The sequence below is a fragment of the Lithobates pipiens genome, unplaced genomic scaffold, assembly GCF_037356315.1.
Source record: "Lithobates pipiens isolate NorthernLeopardFrog02 unplaced genomic scaffold, aLitPip1_a1.2 Scaffold_23, whole genome shotgun sequence".
In the NCBI taxonomy this organism is placed as follows: Eukaryota; Metazoa; Chordata; class Amphibia; order Anura; family Ranidae; genus Lithobates; species Lithobates pipiens.
Window position 1 is genome coordinate 114,257,780 of NW_027507785.1, and position 24,797 is coordinate 114,282,576.

General features: G+C 42.5%; 1 protein-coding gene across 2 annotated transcripts in view; it reads right to left on the reverse strand.

Annotated features, from left to right (window-relative positions):
• The window catches only part of CDC42EP1 (CDC42 effector protein 1), a 97,980-nt gene extending 86,920 nt beyond the window's left edge, over window positions 1-11,060 (reverse strand). The window contains exons 1-2 of one of the 2 annotated variants that reach the window (XM_077452240.1): window positions 10,950-11,004; window positions 10,285-10,330 (exon numbers count right to left, since the gene is read on the reverse strand). The gene's annotated coding sequence lies outside the window, so the exon portion shown is untranslated. Of the gene's footprint in view, window positions 1-10,284; window positions 10,331-10,949 lie in introns of both variants that reach the window. The other variant, XM_077452239.1, reaches the window with a different exon arrangement.
• Window positions 11,061-24,797: the final 13,737 nt, after the last annotated feature.

Here is a 24,797-nt window from a genome sequence, read left to right on the forward strand (position 1 = left end):
TAAATCTTCTCATTACATTGGGGCTTGGTGTAGAATCCTTTCATTCATGCCTGATCTGATACAGTAAACCGATTTTGAGTCTAGCTGCTATTTATTGTATATCTCAGAGCAGGTGGAGAGTGAAATTGCATGGGGGGGGGGGGGGGGGGGTGTTAGGGCTTTGGCGTTGGGGGTTCCATGAGAATTTTTGCCCAGGACCCAATCAATATTAAAGACAGCCCTGGGTACACACCCATGTCCCTGCCCAGGAGTCCACTTTGCTGGTCCATGTTGCTATTCACGGCCCACTGAGACATTGTGGCAAGAGGGTGGGGTCAGCATGAGTCTGGTGGACATCTCCCACTCCCTTCATCCTCAACTGCAGACTAACAAAAGGAAGACAAACAGGGGAGGCTGTCACTAGAGGGATTGTACAAAAAGAATGCATGGTGTGTGGTCAGCTTTACCGAATTGGAACATGCATTCAGATTAGAAGGTTAGAAGTGAAGTCTGAATGGCATACTTGTTCCAGGTCTGTGCCTCTGGAGCTATTAAAGCCATTAGATCTACATGTCAGCCAAGAAAACAGCATTTTCTAAAATAGAGGGCAAAAATTGTATTCCCCAGATTATCTAGGGCCCCGTTCACATCAGGGCACAGCAGAAGAGAGAAAAACTTGCTAAAACGCATAGTTTTCTTAAGCAATGCTCCAAAAAAGCGCTATAAAAACACGCAAAAAAACACACGTTGGCTGCTTCGCTCAGGTGTGAACGGGGCCTAAGTACAGGTTTCCTTTATGTTAAAGAGGCTCATACTTCCTTCACATTAAAGTCAGCCTTCTTCTCTACAGTGGAGCACCCGTACACCTGACTGCTGAAAAATCTAGCTGCCTGGTTGTTTCAGGTTTCAATATTTTGAGAGTTACAGATACAGGACAAGCATGCAGCAAGACAGGACTTCAAATATGGGTACCTGATCCATGTTAGCAACTCACAAGACAGTCCGAGGGGTCATAAAGACAGCAAGACAACTAGTATATTCAGAAGAGACCTTCGTTAGCAACACTAGCCCCTTTATTTTTCTCATGACATGTTTCCTTTAGGTTGGCTTCACACCTATGTGTTGCAATGCCATTTGTTTTATTTGACATCCAAACTAAAGCAACCTGTGTTGCAGCACACTGCAACACATAGCAATAATACCGTGTGTCGATCGAACAACGTGGGTACAATCAGCCCGTAGGATTGTATATGCGATTATTGTCAGCGGCTATAGCTGCTAGCAATAATCACCGTCTGCTCTCCTGGCCGGGAAGGCACCGCCTGCCGGGAGAACAGAATAGCTCCACGGGAGGCATTCCCCCATCACCACTGTGCAACACTGCAACCTGTGGTTCTAGAAAAGAAATTCGCACCATCTATGGCCAGCTTAAATGCTTGGCATAACTGCCTTAACATACTGCAAAAAAAGTTCTGAAGGTAGTCTTAATACGAGGGGCCTGTCTCATCTCTGTAACTGATACATTCTGTTGGAAAGCTTGTTCTTTTGAAAAACAACACACATACTGAGCGGATTGCCAGATGAAAATAGTAGAAATAGTAGAAAGAAAATCTAAAAAAGAAAATGAATGCAGCCACTATATCTACGAAATGGTAAGTGCCAATATAATAAATGGTTGCTTTTGGGTTTAATACCCCTTTAAAAGATATCCTAACTACTCCTGTTCTAGTGACAACTGTTTCATTTTCTACCCTAGAGACAATGGTCACCAGGAGAAATAATGAAGCTGGACTGAGTGGCGTAGCATGGGGGGCAGCTGGGACGGTCGCTCCGGGCACAAAATTTAGACGGGTGCAGAAATTAGGCTAGAGTCACAATTGTGTGGACTGATTGTGTGGCCCATGTTTGCTCAGGCACAACAGCCCATGCCCCCCCTCCCCCAAGGCACCCCCCCATGTTGAGGGCACGCGGCCTGGTACGGCTCAGGAGGGGGGGGCGCCCGCTCGTCCCCACTCCCTTTCCTGGCCGGCCGGGTAGCGTGCTCGGATAAGGGTCTGGTATGGATCTGGGGGGGACACCCACGCCGTTTTTTCGGCATAGGGGGTTCCCCTTGGAATCCATACCAGACCTAAGGGCCTGGTATGCTCTCGGAGGGGGAACCCACGTCAAATTTTTTTTCTGAAATTTGGCGTGGAGTTCCCCCTTCAGAGCTCATTCTCTGATTGGCCACAGCAAAAGTCGCCTGGCCTGGGGAAACCTTTCTGGCTGTGAAAGCTTTTTTTCCATTCATTCAGCTAAATGCATGAACATTCTCAACAAAGTAGAAACTAGAAAGCCTTTATGCGGTGACTCACCTCTTGCCTCACTGTCTTGCAGCTCCGCTCGGGCTGAGGAACGGAGCTGCCGACGTCACTTCCGGGTTTCGTGAAGCAGCCGAAAGCCGGAAGTGACCTGCCTATCTAAGAATGACAATGCTCCCGCCCGTAGAATCACAGTGATTTTACGGGCGGAAGCTAGTCGGCGTTCTGCAGTGCGCCGCAAGGCGGGTTTTTAACTCGCAAATGAAGCGCCATGGATGCAATCTTGTGATTGCATCGATGTGGCGCTTCTCATAGTGCACTGTGACCGGCACCACAGTACACTATGTTAAATTGTTAAATGACATTTTTTTTTTTTAAATGTCTTAAAGGGTCCGTTTTTTATTTTTTTACTTTTTTTTTTTTACACCTAGGGGGAGAGGGGGCGGCGCCCGGGCGCCCCCTATGGGTGGGCCGCCACTGGGGCCGAGCAAAAGGCAGTGTGTCTGGAGGTAAACTCAGCCAGCAGTACATCATGGATTGGCATGTAGGCACCTCTATGCTCAATCTGCTGAGTTACTGCAGTTTAGCAAAGAAGTGCTGTTAGCTGACAAATGGGAAGATGTCATTTCCTTTTTCCTTTTTTCACTGTGAGAAATGGGTTCATTATGGGTTGTCATGGCCCCCAGGTTTCCACTGCCCCCTTTACTCTTCCCTCCCAACCCCCCTTTACTGTATTCTCCCAACCACCTTCCGACCCACTTTCTCGTGCCCTCCCAACTCCTCCCCTCATACTGTGCCCTCTCGACCCCCTGGTGTGTGCCCACCAACCCCCTATATTCTGCCCTCCCGAGCCCCCCTGTACTGTGCCCTCCCAACTCCCCCTATACAGTGCACTCCCAACTCTCCAGTTTGTGCCCTCCCAACCCCACCTGTACTGTGCTCTCCTAACACCCCTGCTAACGCCCTTGTACTTTGCCCTCCTCACTCCCTGCACTGTCCCATGCGCTCTGCTGACCTCCTTTACTTTGCCATGCTAACCCCCTCCCTCTTCCCCGTACTGTGCCCTCTTGACCCCTTGTGCTCTGCCCTGCTGACCCCCAGTCCCCTATCCTACTGATGCCCAGTCCTCTGCCCTACTGATCTCTGTACACTGCTCTACATCACACTGACCCCTGTATATTGTCTTGTTGCCCCCTTTCCTCTGCCCTGCTGATCCCTACCTTTTGTCCTGCCAACGCTTGTCTTCTGCCCTGCTGGCCTCCTGTTCGCTGCCCTGCTAACACTTGTCCTCTCCCCTAATATTCCCTGTACACTGCCCTACATGCTAATTACCTTGGTACACGACTCTATATCCTATTGACCTCTGTTCATTGCAATACATTCTACTGACCCCTGTACACTGCCCTACATCCTACTGACCCCTGTACACTGCCCTACATCCTACTGACCCCTGTACACTGCCCTACATCCTACTGACCCCTGTATACTGCCCTACATCCTACTGACCTCTGTACACTGCCCTACATCCTACTGATCCCTGTATACTGCCCTACATCCTACTGACCCCTATATACTGCCCTACATCCTACTGACCCCTGTATACTGCCCTACATCCTACTGACCCCTGTATACTGCCCTACATCCTACTGACCCCTGTACACTGCCCTACATCCTACTGACCCCTGTATACTGCCCTACATCCTACTGACATCTGTATACTGCCCTACATCCTACTGACCCCTGTATACTGCCCTACATCCTACTGACCTCTGTGCACTGCTCTACATCCTACTGACCCCTGTATACTGCTCTACATCCTACTGACCCCATTAACATTAGTATAGGTATTTGAGTATACTAGTATTAGACGCATTTTACTTTAATTACATCAGTATTTTCTTAAAATACAATACATGTGCTTAAAGAGTAAGGTAAGGGTTTTAATACTGGTGACGTGGAGGGGAATCAGAGAGTGCTAAACGTCCACAGGTGAGGGAGCCCAAATGACTTGTCTTGTCCCAGGCACTAACAACCGACGCAACACCACTGGTTTGACTTTTCTATTCTTTCTAAACGTTTTGGGCAGCATTTCACTTCAAAGCTGGCCATTTAAGACTTCAATTTCATTGGATTCTCTTTGATCAGCCTGGCTGACACTACCTGGCTCGACAAACTCCAATTTAGAAACTGAAGAAGGCTGGCGGGAAAAAAGTCAGCCAAACAGTGACAGCAGCAAATCAGCTGCAGAAATACACACAGATCCAGAACTCCACTCACTCCTTATTGACAATAGGAAAAAAATCTGTCACACTTCAATTAGTTCTTCTTGCCATATTTTTAATAATCAATGTATTGACAGCATACAGTAATGTCTTCCACCCAAAACCATCCTTCCTCAATCAGCTGCAGTTACTGTTTAGGTATTCTGACAGCCGCGGGTACTGGCTGTCAGAATACAAAAGCAAAGAATAGAATGAGCTGAAATCAAATCTAACTCCCATCAGCTAGAGGATGGTAGTAAAACTTAAAGCTGAACTCAAACTGTTGGTTTAGTTTAGGGCAGTGGTCTCCAAAGTGCCACCCGGGGGGCCGGATGCGGTCCATTGCTAGTTTTATCCTGGCCCTTGAGGCATTATTCTTCCCACTGATACAAGACACAGTTCTACCAACTGACACCAACAGTGAGGCACCATTTCTCCCACTGATACCAATAATGGGGCACTATGCATCACTATGATAACAACGATGGAGCACTATTCCTCCACCTAATACCAAATCCGACTATGTTTACTCCCGCTGGTGCCAGGAATATTATTACTCCCACTGGCCACAATCCGGCCCCCCTAAAGTCGGAAGAACAATTAACTGGCCCTTTGAAAGTTTGGAGACTACCGATCTAGGGGCTTGTAAAATCAGTTTTTCTGACCTGATCCTTCACTCCCCTGGCAGACAGCACAGTATTATTATACCAGTATTTGAATACAAGCCAATTATGACAGCAAGGCTTTTTCTACCAAGACAGATTGTCCACTGGGGCTCTAAAAAACACTATTTGTGAAACTGTATATTTAAAGTGGAAGTAAACTCCCCTATCGTTTTCATCCACGGAAGCTGCCATCTTTGCCTCTGTTTAATCTTCAGCTGCCACAGTGCTGTACATGTGATCCGTTATGACACCAGCCATTGGGTGGTTTGACAGTTTGGTTGAGAGCACAGCCAATGTGCAGTTAGCATTCCCGGCATGCCATTTTTTGAAACTGTTTAAATCAATGGGTTTACTTCCACTTTAAGCCAAAGATCTGATGAAGGAGGAGGTCTTTCTCAAAACGCATTGGAAAGTGCTGTCATTCCTATTGTCATTAACTATCAACAATAAAGGATTATGGACTTTTGAGATGATCGTTTTGGTGCTCTATCTTTTGATTCCAGAACACAATAGCCAGCATGTGGATGCCAATAAATTATTATTGGCACGCCAAATGCTTCTTGCTGCAGCAGATTTGCAGGCATCCAATCACATGGTACCAAAGTACCATGCGGTTTGGTGAAGTGCATTCTGAACAAAAAAAAGTGCTTGCACTACTTTTTTTTAGCATTCCAGTGCCTTTTGCAGCCCATTCAAATAAATTGCTGCACAATCGTAGCACATGGGAACGTGCCGGCAACACATGTTCCGGCGAGGAAATTACTAAGAAACTAATTACTAAGAAAAACAAATGCACAAATTCATTAGTATGTTAAACTTAAAAGGTTAACACACAGTCTCATGTCGGATATGTATAGAAGTCCATGCAGACTGATGACCAACCATATTTTTATCTTATAAAACTGAAGGAAGTATGCAGCTGTGTACAATAAATTATATGTACTTCCAAAAAAACTGCGTACACTTTACAAACAATGTCCTATTTCTTTGGTCAAAAAGGATAACCATTATTGAACCTAAAATAGATATATGATATTGATAGTGGTACTGTGTCGCATCAACCATGATTAAGTGTATATATACGGATCATGTGGCTCCCACTGCGACTCTATAAGGTGTTCACAAAACTTTCCTTTGGTATTAAAGTGGGTAGAAGCTGCCTTGGTTGACTCATAGAGAATGCTGGCCAGCAGAAGTCAGATCCTGCCAACTTGTCTGAATCTTGAGGCAGCCTCCAAGCATACAAGCAGCAGTGCACACGTCAGCAGCTGTACACACTGCACACCTGCCACACCGTCCATCCGTAAGGATGCAAACCTAGCAAAGCTGTCATTTGTAGTCTACAAGGATGCCTGGGGCAGCATTTGCCGACATATTTTTTTAAATACTAGAGTTAGCCTTTAAAAAATGATATAGAAATCAGACTGTGAGAGTCTTTTACACATACCTATAATCAGTACAAAGCTCATTTAGGTTGCACCTGGAGCATACGGATCACATTTATTCTCCTAACTCTAACCCTTGTTGTGTTTTTATATTATTGAAAAGGGGACTTTGCATTTGATGAGTGAATTCAGAAATCGCATTAAAGGGAATGCGTTTTGTACATATTTTCTTAATTGAATATGGTTGGAACAGAATATTAAATGTTTTAGAATATATATATATATATATATATATATATATATATATATATATATATATATATATATATATATATATATATATATATATATATATATATATATATATATATAAAACATATATACCTCTATTTTTCATAAATACCATGTGCATTCAGCAGGTGGAGCTCTGGAGTTGTCTGACTACAAGTGGTCTGTATGTGTTTGCCTCAGAGCAGTAAACAAATGCTGGTTAGGCTGCACTCACACCTGAGCGTTTTCAGCTTGTAAAACGCTCATCTCAAAAGTTCAAAAACGCCCAACAAGCAAAATCGCATTCATTTAAACGGCCCCTGTTCACTGCCCATCTGAGCATTCTGTCACCTGAAGCAAAATGCCTGAAGCTCAAAAAAGTACATGAGCTTCTTTTTGGGAAGATTACAGACATTTTTCTGCATTGGTGACCTTTTGACCTGTACAAAATCGTGGCAAATTGTGGTAAAAATTGAAATAAAAAATGCATGAAAATTATACGCTCAGGTGTGAATGCAGCCTGAGATTTGGAATCAGACTATACATAAAGCTATGCAACAGCTCCTATCATACAACTTTGTTTAAAGTATCAATTAGAGAGAGGCAGTTCACAAGTGAGCAGCTACCATTGGGTTTCCCTTCTTGAAAACCAAGAATCCTTGTCATGAAAGTATTTTTTAACATATATTAGAAAGTATGCTTGTCTTCAATAAAGTTTGTATACATAATAATAGGTATTTATTTGTGTCCTAATTTATGAGCTTGTAAACACTCCAAAAATAATTTTAATGAAATTGACCAAACTTCACCAAAGTTTCTCTTTGAGATTGATTATTTTTTCATTATTTAACAAAGTAGCCTATTTGGGGGTACTTTATTTCTACTACACTTTTTTAGCATGAACTGGATGCAGGAGGTTGTAATTTACTTGGATCTGCTGGGCCCTGGTTAGCTAAGACTAGCTCTCATGATACTTGGACCACCACCTTTGTGCCCATTAGGCTTAAGTTTGTGTTTTCGGTGGGAAGGCATTCTTTTGCAAAAGACATAAAGCATTGTGAATTCACAACAGATACATTTTAAAAGTTAATTTTTTTATCTAGTTACAACCATGGGCTAGTCTAACCTTCCCAAGTGGGCCAAGCACTGTTCACATTCATGGGCTCCTAACCATAAAATGCACCACTCAAGCATCAAATGAGGTTACAATGTGGCCATCTGTGTATGCTTGTGAATATGTATGCATATACACTATATTACCAAAAGTATTGAGACACCTGTCTTTACATGCACATGAACTTTAATGGCATCCCAGTCTTAGTCCGTAGGGTTCAAGACTCATTTGGTCCACCCTTTGCAGCTAAAATAGCTTCAACTCTTTTGGGAAGGCTGTTCACAAGCTTTAGTAGTGTGTCTATGAGAATGTTTGACCATTCTTCCAGAATGTGAGGTCAGGCATTGATGTTGGACAAGAAGGCCTGGCTCGCAGTCTCCACTCAAATTCATCCCAAAAGGTGTTCTGTAGGGTTGAGGTCATAGCACTGTGCAGGTCAGTCATGTTTTTTCTCCTCAAAGTCACTCATTTACGTCTTTATGGACCTTGCTTTGTGCACTGGTGCGCAGTCATGTTGGAAGAGGAAGGATCCATCCCCAAACTGTTCCCACAAAGTTGGGAGCATGAAATTGTTCAAGATGTCTTGGTTTGCTGATGCCTTAAGAGTTCCCTTCACTGGAACTAAGGGGCCAAGCCCAACCCCTGAAAAACAACCCCATACCATAATCCCACCTCCACCAAATAAATTGGACCAGTGCACAAAGCAAGGTCCATAAAGACATGGATGAGTGTGTTTGGTGTGGAGGAACTTGACTGGCCTTCACCCGACAGAACACCTTTAGGATGAATTAGAGCAGAGACTGTGATCCAGGCCTTCACGTCCACATCAGTGCCTGACCTCACAAATTCATTTCTGGAAGAATGGTCAAACATTCCCATAGACATACTCCTTCCCAGAAGGGTTGAAGCTGTTAAAGCTGCAAAGGGTGGACCAACTCAATATTCAACCCTATGGAATAAGACTGGGATGCCATTAAAGTTCATGTGCGTGTAAAGACAGGCGCCCCAATACTTTTGGTAATATATTGTATGTCCCTTGTGAAAAAAATGTAGATGTCATAGTACCTTGATGTAGACTGGGCAGTAAAGGTGTTCATACTGGCATACAACTCTATGTTAACTATGATAGCTACCTTAAACTTTAAATATGTTACATTTTTTGATGTGTTGGCCGTCCATCTGCTGTGAACAAGTACAACAATGAAAATGAACACAGATCAAGAGGCGGCATTATGCTGTTCTTGACCTCCTGAAAGAGTTTGTATAAGTAACCGCGTTTGGCTGGCAAGTGCGCAGGAGATTAATATTAACAGTAAAACAAATGTAAAAGCTATTTATTCAGGGCAAGGTAAGAGGGTGGGAAACAAACACTCTGTTCACTGAACGGAATGTACAAGCAGGAAATGTCTGTTAAGGACAGAAAGAGACTTTTTAGAAGCAACTACCATCGTGAATAATAAGACAATAAAATAGGTAAATTAAAATTGCCAAAAACCTAAAGGATTCATCCAACCAAAACTAATAGGATTCAGTAGATATTGGCTAGTTGAATCATATGTAAGGTCTCCATTGTTTAGATCCTAAGTTTCTTACTTGATACAGAAGTTTTTAAATTGTAATCTTTCACAGTGAAATTATCATTATTATTATATAGGATTTATATAGCGCCAACAGTTTGTGCAGGGCTTTACAATATACAGGCATACCTCACTTTTAAGTACACAATGGGGTTTATTTACTAAAGCTGGAAAGTGCAAAATCAGGCTCACTTCTGCATAGAAACCAATGAGCTTCTAACATCAGCTTGTTCAATTAAGCTTTGGTGATAAAACCTGGAAGCTCATTGGTTTCTATGCAGAAGTGAGCCTGATTTTGCACTTTCCAGCTTTAGTAAATAAACCCCATTGTGTACTTAAAATTGGGGTATGCCTGTAAAGGGGGGAGTACAATTAGAATACAAATCAATACAGAAGGAAAAGGAGGACCCTGCTCATGGAGCTTACAATTTAAAATATATTCAAATCAAAAGATTTGAATTTATTTTAAACCAGTGTCGGGTACCCGAAGGGCGATCAAGAACCAGCCCAGGTGAGGACAGCACAGCGCTAGATCCCTTTACAGGTAAGTGTCATTTTAGTAACAGTCAGTAGATACAGTATTTTTGCAGCTGCTGACTTCTTTCATACAGCCCAAAGATCCACTTTAAAGATAAACCTTGTCATAGCAATTCTGCATGTATTTATAAATGCAGCAGGAAGAGTGAGACTTCCCTTAAAGCAGCAGGAAGAGCGATCAGAGCCAGAGACTTACCACTGAAGACCTGTAAAGATGAGGGAAGCTGATCGCTTGACTGCATCTACAAAATCCAAAGAAGCTGTTTTTAGGCGGACTAACTCCTTAACCGTGTTTTTTGTAGGCATTGTGGTCGTTTTATGGACTGATTTACCAGCACAAATCAAACGTAATCATGTTTCGTTCAGTTTTATCTGGAGCAGAGTAAGATATACATGTCCTGTGATTTGCGGTGGGAGCATTATGGCAAGGATTAATGTCTCAAGAGCCAGTTTGGCGTTATCTGTTCTTAAATCCAATGTATATATCAGACTTGGAGGTTAGGTGCCCTCCTGTGTACTGCCGCGTACTACTGAATCAGCAAAATGCCAGAGCAAAGTGGCAGGATGCCGGCACAAAAATCCCCATTATTTAAGGAGAACTGTTTTTTTTTATTTTTTATCTGTAATTCTAAAAGCATTTGCGAAGATAACCCTTAAACATGTACATCCATTCACATGTCAGCATTATAGTAGATTAAGTATTTAGCAATATGAGACGCTGTAGGATAATGAGGATTTAAAGCTTATAGAGTTTATAAAGCACAGTGTTAGAATCACTAAATTTTCCAAATGCTCAGAAAATGTTAAGGACCCTCTGCAAAGAGGTAGATAGATCATGCCTAGGGAGCATTTCAGGATTACCTGTTCTTGTCAATGTCTCTGTCCGATAGCGCAGAGCTTCAGTAGCATGCTATAACAGCTGGAAGAATAAGGGTCGGCAATGTGTGCAAGAGGTTGGTAGGAAAAGTAGGCTGGGACAGACAGAGCACGCAGGGTGGGGAGAGGGAGAGCAGACAGAAAATTAGGAAAGTTAGGAAGTCAAAGGAGGAGAACTGAAAATAAAAAAGGGACAGGATTTTGTAAAGCTTTTAAGAAGGACATTTTAAAATTAAGTTAAGGATGGGAAAAAAACCCCAATAAATTCTTAATGAATATATGCAGAATTGCCGATTGGCTTTTTCTGGCACTATTTGTTTAAATCAGTATTTTTTTGCTAGAAAAATAATATTAAAAAAAAAAAATTATAACACCAAAACATTATACTTTTTTTTTTTTTTCTTAGCAGAGACCCTAGGGAATAAAAGTAAGATTGATGCAATTTTTTATGTACGTGGTATTTGCAGCGGTTTTGCAAACGCTGTTTGAAAAAAAAATACACTTTAACCAGTTGCCGACCAGCCATCACAGTTTTACTGCAGCAGGTTGGCACGGCTGCGTGAATTGCTGTTATTTGTACACCGGCTCTTCTAATAGCTTAATAGCAGGCGTGCGCCCGCTGCGAGCCACGTGAGCGCACCCACGGGTCCGGGAGACTCGGTGTCCGCCGCCAACCCGCGATCGCAGTGTACGGAGGCAGGGCGGGGATCTGCCTTTGTGAACAAGGCAGATCCCCATTCTGACAGGGGACATGTCAGAGATCTTCTGTCCCCAGTGATCGGGAACAGTGATCTCTGTCATTCCCTGGCAGCCCATCACCCCTACAGTTAGAACACGCTGAGGGAACACAGTTCATCACCTTGACCACCTTCTAGTTATTACCTTGATTAACCTTGAAGGTGATCACCTTGATCACCTTCTAGTGTTAACCCCTTCCTGCCAGTGTCATTTAGACATTGATCAGTGCATTTTCATAGCATTGATCAATGTAATAATGTGACTGGTCCCTAAAAAGTATATTTTAGGGTGAGATTTGTCCGCCTCAATATCGCAGTCCCACTAAAAATCGCTGATCACCACCATTACCAGTAAAAACAATAAAAAATAAATAAAAGTCCCTAAATCTATCCCATAGTTTGTAGAAGCAATAACTTTTGCATAAACCAATCAATATACACATATTGCAATTTTTTTGCCATTTTTGGATATATATTATAGCAGAAAGTAAAAAAATATATATTTTTTCAAAATTGTCGCTTTTTTTTAGTTTATAGCGCAAAAAATTAAAACCGCAGAGGTGATCAATTACCACCAAAAAAAAGCTATATTTGTGGGGAAAAATTTTTTTGGATACAGCATCGCACCAATGCGCAATTGTCAGTTAAAATTGCGCAGCGCCGAATCGCAAAAAATGGCCTGCTCAGGAAGTGGGTAAATATTTATCTCAATCTTTGTATAATGTGAAAGATGATGTTATGCTGAGTAAATAGATACCTAACATGTCATGCTTTAAAATTGCGCATGATCGTTGAATGGCGACAAACTTCGGTACTTAAAATTCTCTATAGATGATGCTTTAAACACCTTTACAGGTTGCCTGTTTAGAGTTAGACCCCTTTCACACTGCTGGCGCCCGGGCATCAGCGGTAAAGCGGCGATATTTTTTGCACCGTTTTACTGTCATTTTAGCGGCGCTATTCGGACGCTAGCGGGTGGTTTTAACCCCCGCTAGCAGCCAAGAAAGGGTTAAAAAACTCTGCAAAGCGCTGCTACAACAGCGCTATGCCGGCGGTATAGCCATGCTGCCCCATTGATTTCACCACTCCAAAGGTGCTGCTAGCAGATCTTTTTTTAGCGTCCTGCCAGCACACCGCTCCAGTGTGAAAGCCCTCGGGGATTTCACATTGGAGAGACAGCAGCGGCTGTTTCAGGGCGCTTTGCAGGCGCTATTTTTAGCGATGTAGCACCTGCAAAGCGCCCCTGTGTGAAAGGGGACTTTACAGAGAATGGTCTTAACCAGAATTATTGCTCTCACTCTAACTATCGTGGCAATATCTCACATGTGTGGTGCAAATAGACCCCAAATCTCTTCTCTACATTTAATAGCAAAAAATGTTTTGATCCTTTGCTTTAAAAAAAATTTATAAAATTATTTACTTCCAGCCTGGATCTGAAGTGATGTCATGATGTCTCTTCAGTCCTCCCATGCCATAGAGTTGATCAAAGAGTATCTACTATTTGATCGCCTATGGGAGCAGCCGGCCACAACGTTGGATCGTTTCTCGGGCGAGGATTTTCAGGCTGTATAAAAAAAATACAAAGGCAGAAGCTGCAAATACTGTATTTGCTGACTTTTAATAAAAGGACACTTACCTGTTCAGAGATCCTGCTCCATGCTCACCCGGGCTGGCCCGTCACTAGCCTTTGGGTTCCCGGCACCAGAGTTTTCCATGGGGCACTTGCAGAGGAGGAGGAGCCTGGAGAACCAGCGGGGGACTCCAGAAGAAGAGGATTGGAGCTGCTCTGTGCAAAACCATTCCACAGAACAGGTAAGTATGTGATGAATGCATGGTTGAGTCACGTTTTTAGCATCCACCCTATTGATCCCCCCATAAGCTGTAAAGTCAGTAGATGGGGGTGTTCCCATGCCAAGGTTACGATGCTTCACTCTCGCCTGCAGCAAAGTGTATCATTGTCATGTACGGTGGACTCATTCAAGAAACTATGGGCGCATCACAAACGCTCTGCAACCGCATATAGTGGGTTAAAACACTCATTGAAGACGTGTCAAAAAGCCTCCTTGCTGCCTGTCCAACTCCTCTGTAAAGCATTACAAATGCAAGGCATAGCAGTGTAAACAAAAGTCTAAACTTAGCTCAAAGGGTTAGCCAAAGTTAAAGTAAATCAGTCATCAGATAAGTATTTGGCTGACCATGCAGGCTTCCTTCTGAAAATGTTAGATGCCTGGCTATGTCTTAAAATGTTTTGGTTTTGGTCCCATAATGCTAGGTTTACACCTGAGCTTCTTAAAGTGTTTTTTAAGCTTTTAGTTTTTTGCGCATTTGCACACAGGCGTTTTGAAGCCTGGATATTTTTGTTTTAATTCATTTCAAAGCTAGTTACTAGGAGAAGAAGCAGCAAGAAATTGCAGAAAAAATGCTTATTATGCACGTTTTTAGGCTTATCCCCAGAAACTCCCATTGAAGAGTACAAGGAACAAAAAAGGTGCGACTCTGCCCCAAAAGAAGCTCATTAACTTTTTTAGCTTTGTGTGACAGAGAACTTGAATGGGCACCATATTGTAGGATAATATAGGAATCCTCAGGACAAGTGTTAAAAGGCTTCTAATTGCTCAGATGTGAAGTAGGGCCAACATCATTGTCAGAAAAGTGTCAGAACTACTTTTTCCGGGTCAGTAGCTCATTTGAGTCAAAGTATCAGAATGACAGCCAGGGAACAGGCATTCTCAAAGGAGAGTTCAGCAATGGAAGCCTCAATGAATTTATCATGACAGTGCTCCTTTAAACCTTTTTTCCTGGTGCCTCCATGGCAGCATACCTGTGACAAGCTCCGCCTTGGCTTCTCTCTCAGGACCAGTGAATATTATAAAAGAAAAGGATTAGTGCACTCCCAGCATTCTCCTTTTTTTCCTCATACCTCATGGTTAGTGAATGGTGGTCGAAAGTCCCTTACCGATGCAGTTGGCAGCTTTCAGCTGGGTTCAAGCCTCTCCCAGGTGCAGTCCCTATTCTTGGGCAGCTAAATGCGCTGATAAGTTAGGCCCCTTTCACACTGGGGCGTTTTTCAGGTGCTACAGCGCTAAAAATAGCGCCTGTGTAGCGCCTGAAAAAAACAGGCCCCTTTCAGTCTGGAGTGAAAGCCTGAGGGCTTTCACACTGGAGCGGTGCGCTAGCAGGACGGTGAAAAAAGTCCTGCTAGCCGCATCTTTGGAGCGGTGAAAGGAGCGGTGTATTCACCGCTCCTAAACTGCTCCTACCCATTGAAATGAATGGGACAGCGCGGCTTTGCCCGCGGTTATAACCCTTTCTTGGCTGCTAACGGGGGTTAAAACCACCCACTAGCAGCTGCAGACCGGCACTAAAACGACGGTAAAGCGCCGCTAAAAATAGCCGCGCTTTACCGCCGATGGCCGCACTGTCCCAGTGTGAAAGGGGCCTTAGGGAGTCCCTTCTGTGGGTCTTTTGGGACAGCAGCTTTCTCTTAACTAAGAGCTCCTATCTGCATTTATATACTGGCATTTGCTGTCCGGCCTGAGGTCGTGGTGGCCATCTTGAATAGGGGCACATTTTAAATTTTTTGCTCTTGTTTGTCAAAATCATTTTTTAGAGGGTTGTATCTTCCACAGATGTCCCTCCCCTCTCCATTGTTTATTGCTGGGGGCTTTCAGCATGGCATCCTGTTGTCACCTGAGGAGGTTTCCTATGCGGGAGCTCCTGGAGGGGACCCTGTTTTTTGCTAATGCTAAATGTAATTTCTTTCTACTCAGGAATACCGTTTCCTTGCTCTAGTTGAAATACTAGTCGCTAACTCCTTTATCTTTCTCTAGCTGCTTTTTGTGTCTGCTGCCTAAGATAAGTAGTACGCCACCCGAACAAGACCCTCTCCAACATTTAAGGTAGGGACCGTCGTCCAGGTGAGTAAAAAAAAAAGAGAGCACTTATGCTGGTACGTTTATGTATTTCAGCCTTGTACACCAGAAGAAGTCCAAGCGGACATCAAGGCGACTTAAGCAAACCTATGAATGCCCCAACCAGGGCACACCATCCAGATCAGAATACCATGCAAGCAGGAGGGTTCACCCGTGAAAAGACATAGTTCTTCACATTCGCTAACTCTCAAATCCTCAAATGCTGAGCATGCAGGATCCTCCCATTACCAGCCAATTGGTCTGCAAAGCTGTTGTAAAGTCTATGCAGCAGACAGAGAGTCAGAAGATTAACAGGTAAGCTGTCCTACTCAAAGGATGGGCAGGGGTTACATAGCGGAAGGAGCAACAGCAGTTCCATTGCAGAAATTAGCTCAACCTCCTCCAGAGAAGTTAACTCTCCCTGGCCCATCCTCAAGAAAATCCTCTCACCACGCAGCAAGTATCCCTCCTAGACATCTGGATGATAGTGGACATCTGAGGATACCTCAGAAGGGCTCGGCCCTCGGACTTCAACTTTTTACTAGTTCAGCCCCATGTCCAGGCTGTAAAGCCAGCTATTGGCTGGGAGGAAACCGACGCTACATCTGAGAAGTCAAAGATGTACTTCCCATTTCTAAAGGAGAGGGTTTCCTTCTTTCAGCTTGGTTTCCACTAGTCCGACTTGTCGTGCTACTTGGGACTGCAAAGATGCATGACATGTCGTACCCCATGATTTCCAATGAGTACCATTCATATCTGTGCAACTTCAAAGTGGTCCCTGCACTGCTTTGGCCCCACTTTGATGCGACTTGAGATCCATAGACCTCAATACACAGGCATTGTTTCAAGTTGCATCAAAATTGTGGTAAAATCGTGCGATTTTCAGGACGCAATAGTGGAAACATAGGCTTACTCTGATGGATGATATCAGAGACATTGTTGAAAGGGGAAAAAAATGAAAATAATTTTTCCCTCTCAATTGCCAAGGAAAACTTAATCAACTGTCGGAACAAGATTCTGTAATTGTAGATGTGGCAGTGGTTCATATAACATAGAATTTCCTCTCACCAATCGATGATTCAGCCTCAATTGAGGATCCTTTAGACAGACTAATAGACCCCAACATAAAGGAGCTCACCAATTGGCGGGTAAACGCCTGGAAGTCAGCATTTCCCTTTCATCTGTATCCAAAGCCCTGCGGGCATGGACTGAAAACATGGAAACAGCGATTCATCAAAATGTCCCTAGGGAAAATAAAGTCAAGGCTTTGGATGAATTATGGCTCTCAGCAGACTTCACCGGTGAGACGATGATGGACACAATTTGATACTTCACAAGATGAATGTCACTACTTGTGATAGCCATATGGGTATTGTGGTCAGAACTACAAGTGGCAGACACTGTGTGTCAAAACAAAATTTGTATAAATATAGTTTTTCTGATGGTAAATCACTCTTTGAGGAAAGGTTACAGAAAGCCATTTGCCATGCCACAGGAGGAAATCCAGACTTGATTCCCCAGAACAGCAGAATTAGACCTACCCGGGGATTCAGGGTTGCTTACTTGCACGCACCCATACTACAACTGTTACAGAAGTATCTGGGATTTTCGGTCGAACAGGTCCATCTACAATTCCAGAGTCTCCCATTTCGGACCCTGCACTTCCCTTAGATATAAATACAGAAAAAATCAGCGCAGTACAACCCCTTTACGAAAAGCTGCTGGACACCAAGGATCATTTACCAAATCCCAAAATACAATATATCAAACAGATGGTACAGCGCTCTAACTAAAATAAAATGATTACTAACATATTAAAATTAATAAAAAGTCCAAAGATAGCTTTTGAGTCAAAAAGTCCACGTGAGGAATCTTCAGTTGTATACAGTCAGTTCATGCATAAAGTGACTTAGTGCCAAGGGGGGGACCACCACCAATGGTAAAATTGGCTGCTCACCTCATCGTATGGACCCTTTAAATTACAGAGGGTCGTATGCACTTAAATATCAACTCATCCAATCGCTGTACTCCTCTCCGACAATATCCGACCAATTCACAAACGAAAACACAGCTTTCTCCTATTCAGAGTCAAATGAACTGACACGTTCATGGAATACCCACACTGGATCGGTATATAGCAGTATTCACAATTCCTCAGACCATGTGGATAGAAAGACAGGCCATAGTGCTCTCCATAGAAAAACGTTTTAATGATGAATATACATAAAAAACACACTTACAATAACAAAGCTTCATACGATCTTTAAAATGATCAATGACCGCGGGTGACGTCACGTGATCTCCGTCCGTACGTTACGTCCCTATGGGCGGGACTTCATCAGCGGACACGGAAACTACGTGACACCCGATATATGAATAGACAATACGGGGTTCCTATAGTGCGCTTACGGTGAGCACGACGTGACGGACAGCCTCTCCATGTTTACGAAAGTTACCAAGGTAACAACACATCCTGTCGTGTAGTATGAATCTACACGATAACAGGCAAAGACCTCAGGGAAGCCCTTGTGAATTTAAACAAACGTTACCAAGTTAACGGCTCATCCCATCATGCCTATCCGCACTATGCAAATGAGCACAGCAACGAGCGGAATATAAAAAAGGAATCATATAAATATTTGCAAACATTGCCGTTGCCACAATGAATCCCTTCCCCTTATGTATATAATGTAATCAAATAAAGAAAAACTGCTTAATGGGTACCAATACAAAAGAACCCCATTATTAAACACATTTTTAAATTGCAAAGCATGAACTTTTTTCTCCAAACTTGAGTTTACAAAGTCCACCTCCTACAAAATGCAAATAAAGATGTGTTTCGAACTTAATATTCAAAAACAATTAAGAATATTAAAATGTGTATAATACACATATATTAACGTGACATCACCTGCAGCCAATAAATTAAATAGTACTAAAAATACAATAAAAAGTAAACAATAAAATCATCGATCAGTAATAAAACAGTTAATATCAAAATCGACATTCAATCCACCAGGCATTAATACATTGGTCTCATGTATCCAGTAAGATTCCCTACGACTTAACTGGCGTATGAAATTACCCCCCCTCCAATGTTTTGTGACCCTCTCAATCCCCCAAAACTTTAGGCCTTTAGGGTTTTGCTGATGGAATTGTTTAAAGTGTCGGGACACATTGTGGGTTTTCAGACCTTTTTTAATATTATCTACATGTTCTGCTAAACGCACATGTAAAGGTCTAGAAGTGCGTCCTATATATTGTAACCCACATTCGCACTCTAACATGTAAACCACTCCGATCGTGTCACATGTAATCAATTGCCGAATATCGTATTCCCTATTAGTTGCAGAGGCCAGAAACTTCTTCCGTTTCTTAATGTTGACTTTAGAATGCTTACACGGCTTGCACCGCCCACAAGCATAAAACCCCCCCAAAAAGGAGAACAATCGGTTCTCTGATGGAATAGGGGGGTTAAGAACACTGGGAGCAAGACGGTCCCTCAGAGAGGGAGCTTTTCTATAAATAAACTGTGGACGAGTAGGTAGTACGGGTCCCAAAATTTTGTCCTGCTTTAAAATGGACCAATGTTTAGACACTATCTTTTCAAATTTTTTGTGTTGAACATTGTAATCTAAAATCATTCTAAAATTTTGCTCACTATTATTAGTCTCCCTAGGTTGACTGGAGACTAAAGTAGTCCTTTTCAAATTCTGCCTTCAAGACCAACCGATCATATCCCTTTTGTTCAAATCTGGAGATCAACACATCGGATTGAGATATGTAATCCTCACTCCTCGTACAATTACGATGTAACCTAATGAATTGTCCCCTGGGGATGTTGCACAACCAAGATTGGTGATGACAACTCCCCAGGGGAATATAAGCGTTACGATCAGTAGGTTTAAAATGGTTAACCAACCTGAAGTTACCCAAATCTTTGTTGATCTCCAGATCCAAAAAGACTATATGATCTTGACTCACATTCCATGTGAGCGAAATATTCCTATCATTGGAATCCAATGATTGAATAAAAATATCGAGTGACGATCTAGTACCATCCCAAATCAAGATAAGATCATCTATAAATCTACGGTAGCACACCAGTTCTGGGGGGCGATGTTTAAAAACGGCTTCTTCCTCCCAGTGGGCCATAAATAAGTTGGCCACACTGGGAGCAAAACGAGCTCCCATCGCAACCCCTCTGGTCTGTAAATAAAACTCCTTGCCATACCAAAAATAGTTTCGGCTCAGGCAAAAGTTTAAACAAGTCAGCAAAAATTCCTGATGTCTACCCGACAATGCTGATGATGACAAGGCCCACTCAACTGAGGTCATAGCGTCATCATGACCTATGATGGTGTATAGGGAGCCTACATCAGCTGTCACCAAGATACTGGAAGGGGAACATCCCAATTCTTCCAAAATTTGTATAATATGTTTAGTATCTTTTAGGTATGCCGGAGTATTCACCACTAAAGGCTGAAGAAAAAAGTCAATATATTGACCCAATCTAGCAGATACAGAATCAATACCGTTCACTATAGGCCTCCCTGGGGGATTGGTACTGTCTTTATGGATCTTAGGGAGAAAATATATTATAGGGGTTCTACAAAACAAAGGGTCTAGATATGCTGCTTCCTTTTTGGATAAGATCCTTTGGTCTTTTCCATCTTCTACAATGGAATGCAGTTCATCTTTATACATTAACATTGGGTCTCTATTTAGGATTTTGTACGTATCCTCATCATTTAGTAGTCGGGACATCTCCCTTTGGTAATACTCCTTACTTAAAATTACCAAACCCCCCCCCTTATCTGCGGGCCTTATGATAATCTCTTTGCGTGCTTCTAGAGACTTCATACCTCGCTTGATATATTGGGGATCCATAATTTTCTTAACCCTTAATTCTTCCAGATCTTTTGTGACCATATTTTTAAATACTTCCATATATTTATTCTCCACATTAGGAGGGTTAAAAATTGACTTATTACGTAAATTAGAATGGCCACCCCCACCCCGTGTGGGGCCTACACGTGAATTAGACAAAAAATATTTTTTTATATTCAAGGTCCTAACATATTTCTGAAGACACACATATGTCTGGAATTTGTTTACATTTTTTACGGGTGCAAATTTCAGGCCTCTGTCTAATACTTTTATTTCATCAGTGTTTAATGCAATACCACTCAGGTTATAGATCCCCATACCTATTGGGGTTTTGGCCTTTTGTAGTCGCCTACCCCCTCGTTTTCCTCTCTTTCTTTTCGTTTCCTGAGAGGACCCGCACTGGGTGGGGTGTGAGGAGGAGGTTGTCTCCACCATTCCCCAACATTGGGTCTGTATACTGGTGGAACTTGCTCCTGCCTCCTGTGAAAATCCCCTCCTCCATAAGGTGCCTGGTTAGCTAATGGTGCATATTTATTATAGGTGGGTATTGGTCTTTCTGGGGGAAAATAAGGTCTCCCTTCTCTCTGCTGACTTCCTCCCTCCCCATACTGGTTATTCGTCCTCCAATCATTAGATTGATTTACATAATGAGGAGAGGGGGGGATAATGATTATCCCTCATAGGCCATGATTGCCGATTCTCTCCTCTACCTCTTCCTCGTTTGTTTTTACCCCTCCTACCATTTCCCTGAGCATAATTGTTCCCCTGTGTTGGAAACTGACTAAATTGCTGGGGTGAAGCATATGTATGGATAGGCTCTACACTCAGAGGGCCTTTCTCTGTGTTTTTATTAGTCTCACCTGTGGGGTTCTGACTAATGTTAGTAGCTGAATTAGAGGCTGCTTGCCACTTAAAAATGTTACCCCCTCCAAAGTCATCAAGATCTCTCACAAATTTTTTCTTTTTCTTATTTTGGATCTCTAAATCCCATTTGATAAGTTTATTCTTAAGTTCAGCAGACAATTTAATAAACTCCTCACTCTCCTTGTGAGACTCCAAATTTTTGGTGATTTCTTTAATTTGAGAGTCCAAAACATCCATCTTCCTTTGCTTACGCAATAGAAGAAACTCCAATAACTCAAAACCCTTTTCAAGGAAGAAATTACTCCATTCTATCATTGAGCTTTCATCAATCAGACCGTCATTGGGTGGTACGTCCCACCTCAAGCGTCTGGGTATGCGTCTGGGTATGAGTTTAGCTGACAGATATTGTTTGAATGACGTAATATCCCACCAAGTTTTTATCTTTTTTTCAAATATATGTCCCAGTTTCTTAAATGCCTGGGACATATCATTGATAGGTTCAGCCGTAAGACCCAGAGAGAACACTTCACTTATTTTAACTTCCCGTTTCTCAATATATTGAAAAACATCGATAACTGCTGCTAGATTTAAAGATAATTAACAGTCAAAATATAAATACAGAAAAAATCAGCGCAGTACAACCCCTTTACGAAAAGCTGCTGGACACCAAGGATCAATTACCAAATCCCAAAATACAATATATCAAACAGATGGTACAGCGCTCTAACTAAAATAAAATGATTACTAACATATTAAAATTAATAAAAAGTCCAAAGATAGCTTTTGAGTCAAAAAGTCCACGTGAGGAATCTTCAGTGGTATACAGTCAGTTCATGCATAAAGTGACTTAGTGCCAAGGGGGGGACCACCACCAATGGTAAAATTGGCTGCTCACCTCATCGTATGGACCCTTTAAATTACAGAGGGTCGTATGCACTTAAATATCAACTCATCCAATCGCTGTACTCCTCTCCGACAATATCCGACCAATTCACAAACGAAAACACAGCTTTCTCCTATTCAGAGTCAAATGAACTGACACGTTCGTGGAATACCCACACTGGATCGGTATATAGCAGTATTCACAATTCCTCAGACCATGTGGATAGAAAGACAGGCCATAGTGCTCTCCATAGAAAAACGTTTTAATGATGAATATACATAAAAAACACACTTACAATAACGAAGCTTCATACGATCTTTAAAATGATCAATGACCGCGGGTGACGTCACGTGATCTCCGTCCGTACGTTACGTCCCTATGGGCGGGACTTCATCAGCGGACACGGAAACTACGTGACACCCGATATATGAATAGACAATACGGGGTTCCTATAGTGCACTTACGGTGAGCACGACGTGACGGACAGCCTCTCCATGTTTACGAAAGTTACCAAGGTAACAACACATCCTGTCGTGTAGTACGAATCTACACGATAACAGGCAAACTTCCCTTAGATCCCTCACAGGGGCTTGAATCACTATCCAAGCTTCTTTACGAGAACTGGGTCTCAGTTTTTATCACTAACAAGATGATATCCTCCTTTTATCAAAAGATTCAGCCCAGCTAGTGGAACACAGGTGGATGCTGTGGTCTACACTATCAAGATACGGTTAAAATCATCATCATCAAACAAGTCATGTTTTCTCCAGTTTGCCTATTTCAACACCGCAAAAGGGACAGTGTCCCTGCCATCTCAGAAAGTGTGGGTGATCATAACAGCCTCGAGCTAACTCAACTTAATAGGGATGTTTGTTTATTTGTATCCAGATGGTCCCATGGACACATGGATATCTCAGGCACATTTTATCTATAATTCCTGAAGCAATGGAACAAACTGTCTATACCAGTCCTTATATGAAACAAGTTTGATGCACAGGGGTCTGCACTAGTGGACAAAGAGGGAGATGCCTGTAAAGCCACTTTCATTAAGGCATGTCTTCTGGACCACAGTTACCACCAACGCCAATGCTATAGGCTAGGAGGCACATTGTAACCAGATGTTGGTTCAAGAGTGATGAATGTTCAATGTGGTAGACATCATCGCAAATGTCCTGGAAATCCAGGCAGCTTATCTCACATCAACATCATTTGCTCTCTCAGATCAAGGACAAATCAGTTCTGATTCGGATAGACAAAAGAGTTGCAATATCATATATACATCACCAAGGCTGAACCCACAACAGTTCGTTGCTAAGGAAAGTGGAACTCATCTTCATTTGAGCAGAGGGGAATCTGAAGGACCTAAGAGTAGTCTATCTTCCAGCCCACTTAAACACAGATGCCAATCACTTATCCCAAAGATTCCTGGATCTCAACATCTGGAGTTATTTAGTTGGATTGTGGGCCAGTGGACCTTTTCCTGAACTGCATCCTTTTACTACAGCAAGCAATACCAAGCTGCGGAGGTTTATTTCACATATATCATCTTGGGGCAGAAGCAATAGATGTCCTGTAAAGTCCTTAGGCAAGAAATCGAATTTAGGCATCCTTCGGCCTCCTACCTCAAATTCTCTCGAGACTTGTAATATCAACAATAATGGTGATAACAGTCCTGCCATCTTTGCAGGGAGACCCATGGTTCCCTAGGGCAATATATCTTAGTGTCCAGCATTCGGTAAATATTCCTCTGATACCCTTTCTTCAGGTTCGAGGCATCACACCCATCAGAATCCTCACAGATTGAACCTTCACATTAGAATGTTAAAACACAGAGACTTTAATTATTAGGATGTTCCTCCAGAGTTGTTTCAACCCTGCTCAAAACACCGGAGCCTTCAATGAACAATAAGTATGACAAGGTTTGGAATCATTTTAGATCTTTCACTTACAGCAAAACTGCAATCTTGATGTACCCTCTTCCTCCCATCTCCTTGACTTCCTGCAAGCAGACCTTGATTTAGGATTAGGATTAGGCAATTTAAAGGTACAGATGGTGGCAATCTATGCTGAAAGATTGGCCGAAGATCCTTTATTAATTTAATTCTTCAAGACAGTCAAGAAGATAAGCCCACCCACTAAAACAAATCTTTCTCACTTGAGATCTCTTTTCCAAACAGCCTTTTGCGCCATCTGTTTCAGCATGCCTCAGCATTCTTGTGGAATCTCACTTGGAACCTATTTTTCTTTGTGGGGATGGTATTGGGCTGGGGAATATCAGAACTTCAAACTCTGGGATCAGAAGACCATAATATTATTTTCCTTACTCAGATAGAGTGGAACTTAGAATGGTACATGGATTTATCCCTAAGTTCTCCTCTTTCTCTACTATCTCCGAGCCTTAAGTCCTGCCGATCATTTCAGATCCAGTTTCGACCTTCTTCACAAAGACAATATTACTTTGGTACTAAGACACTATATTCAAGACTTGCTTTAGACTTTCATCTAACCTATTTGTAATAACCCCCCCCCCCCAAAAAAAAGGGGGCAA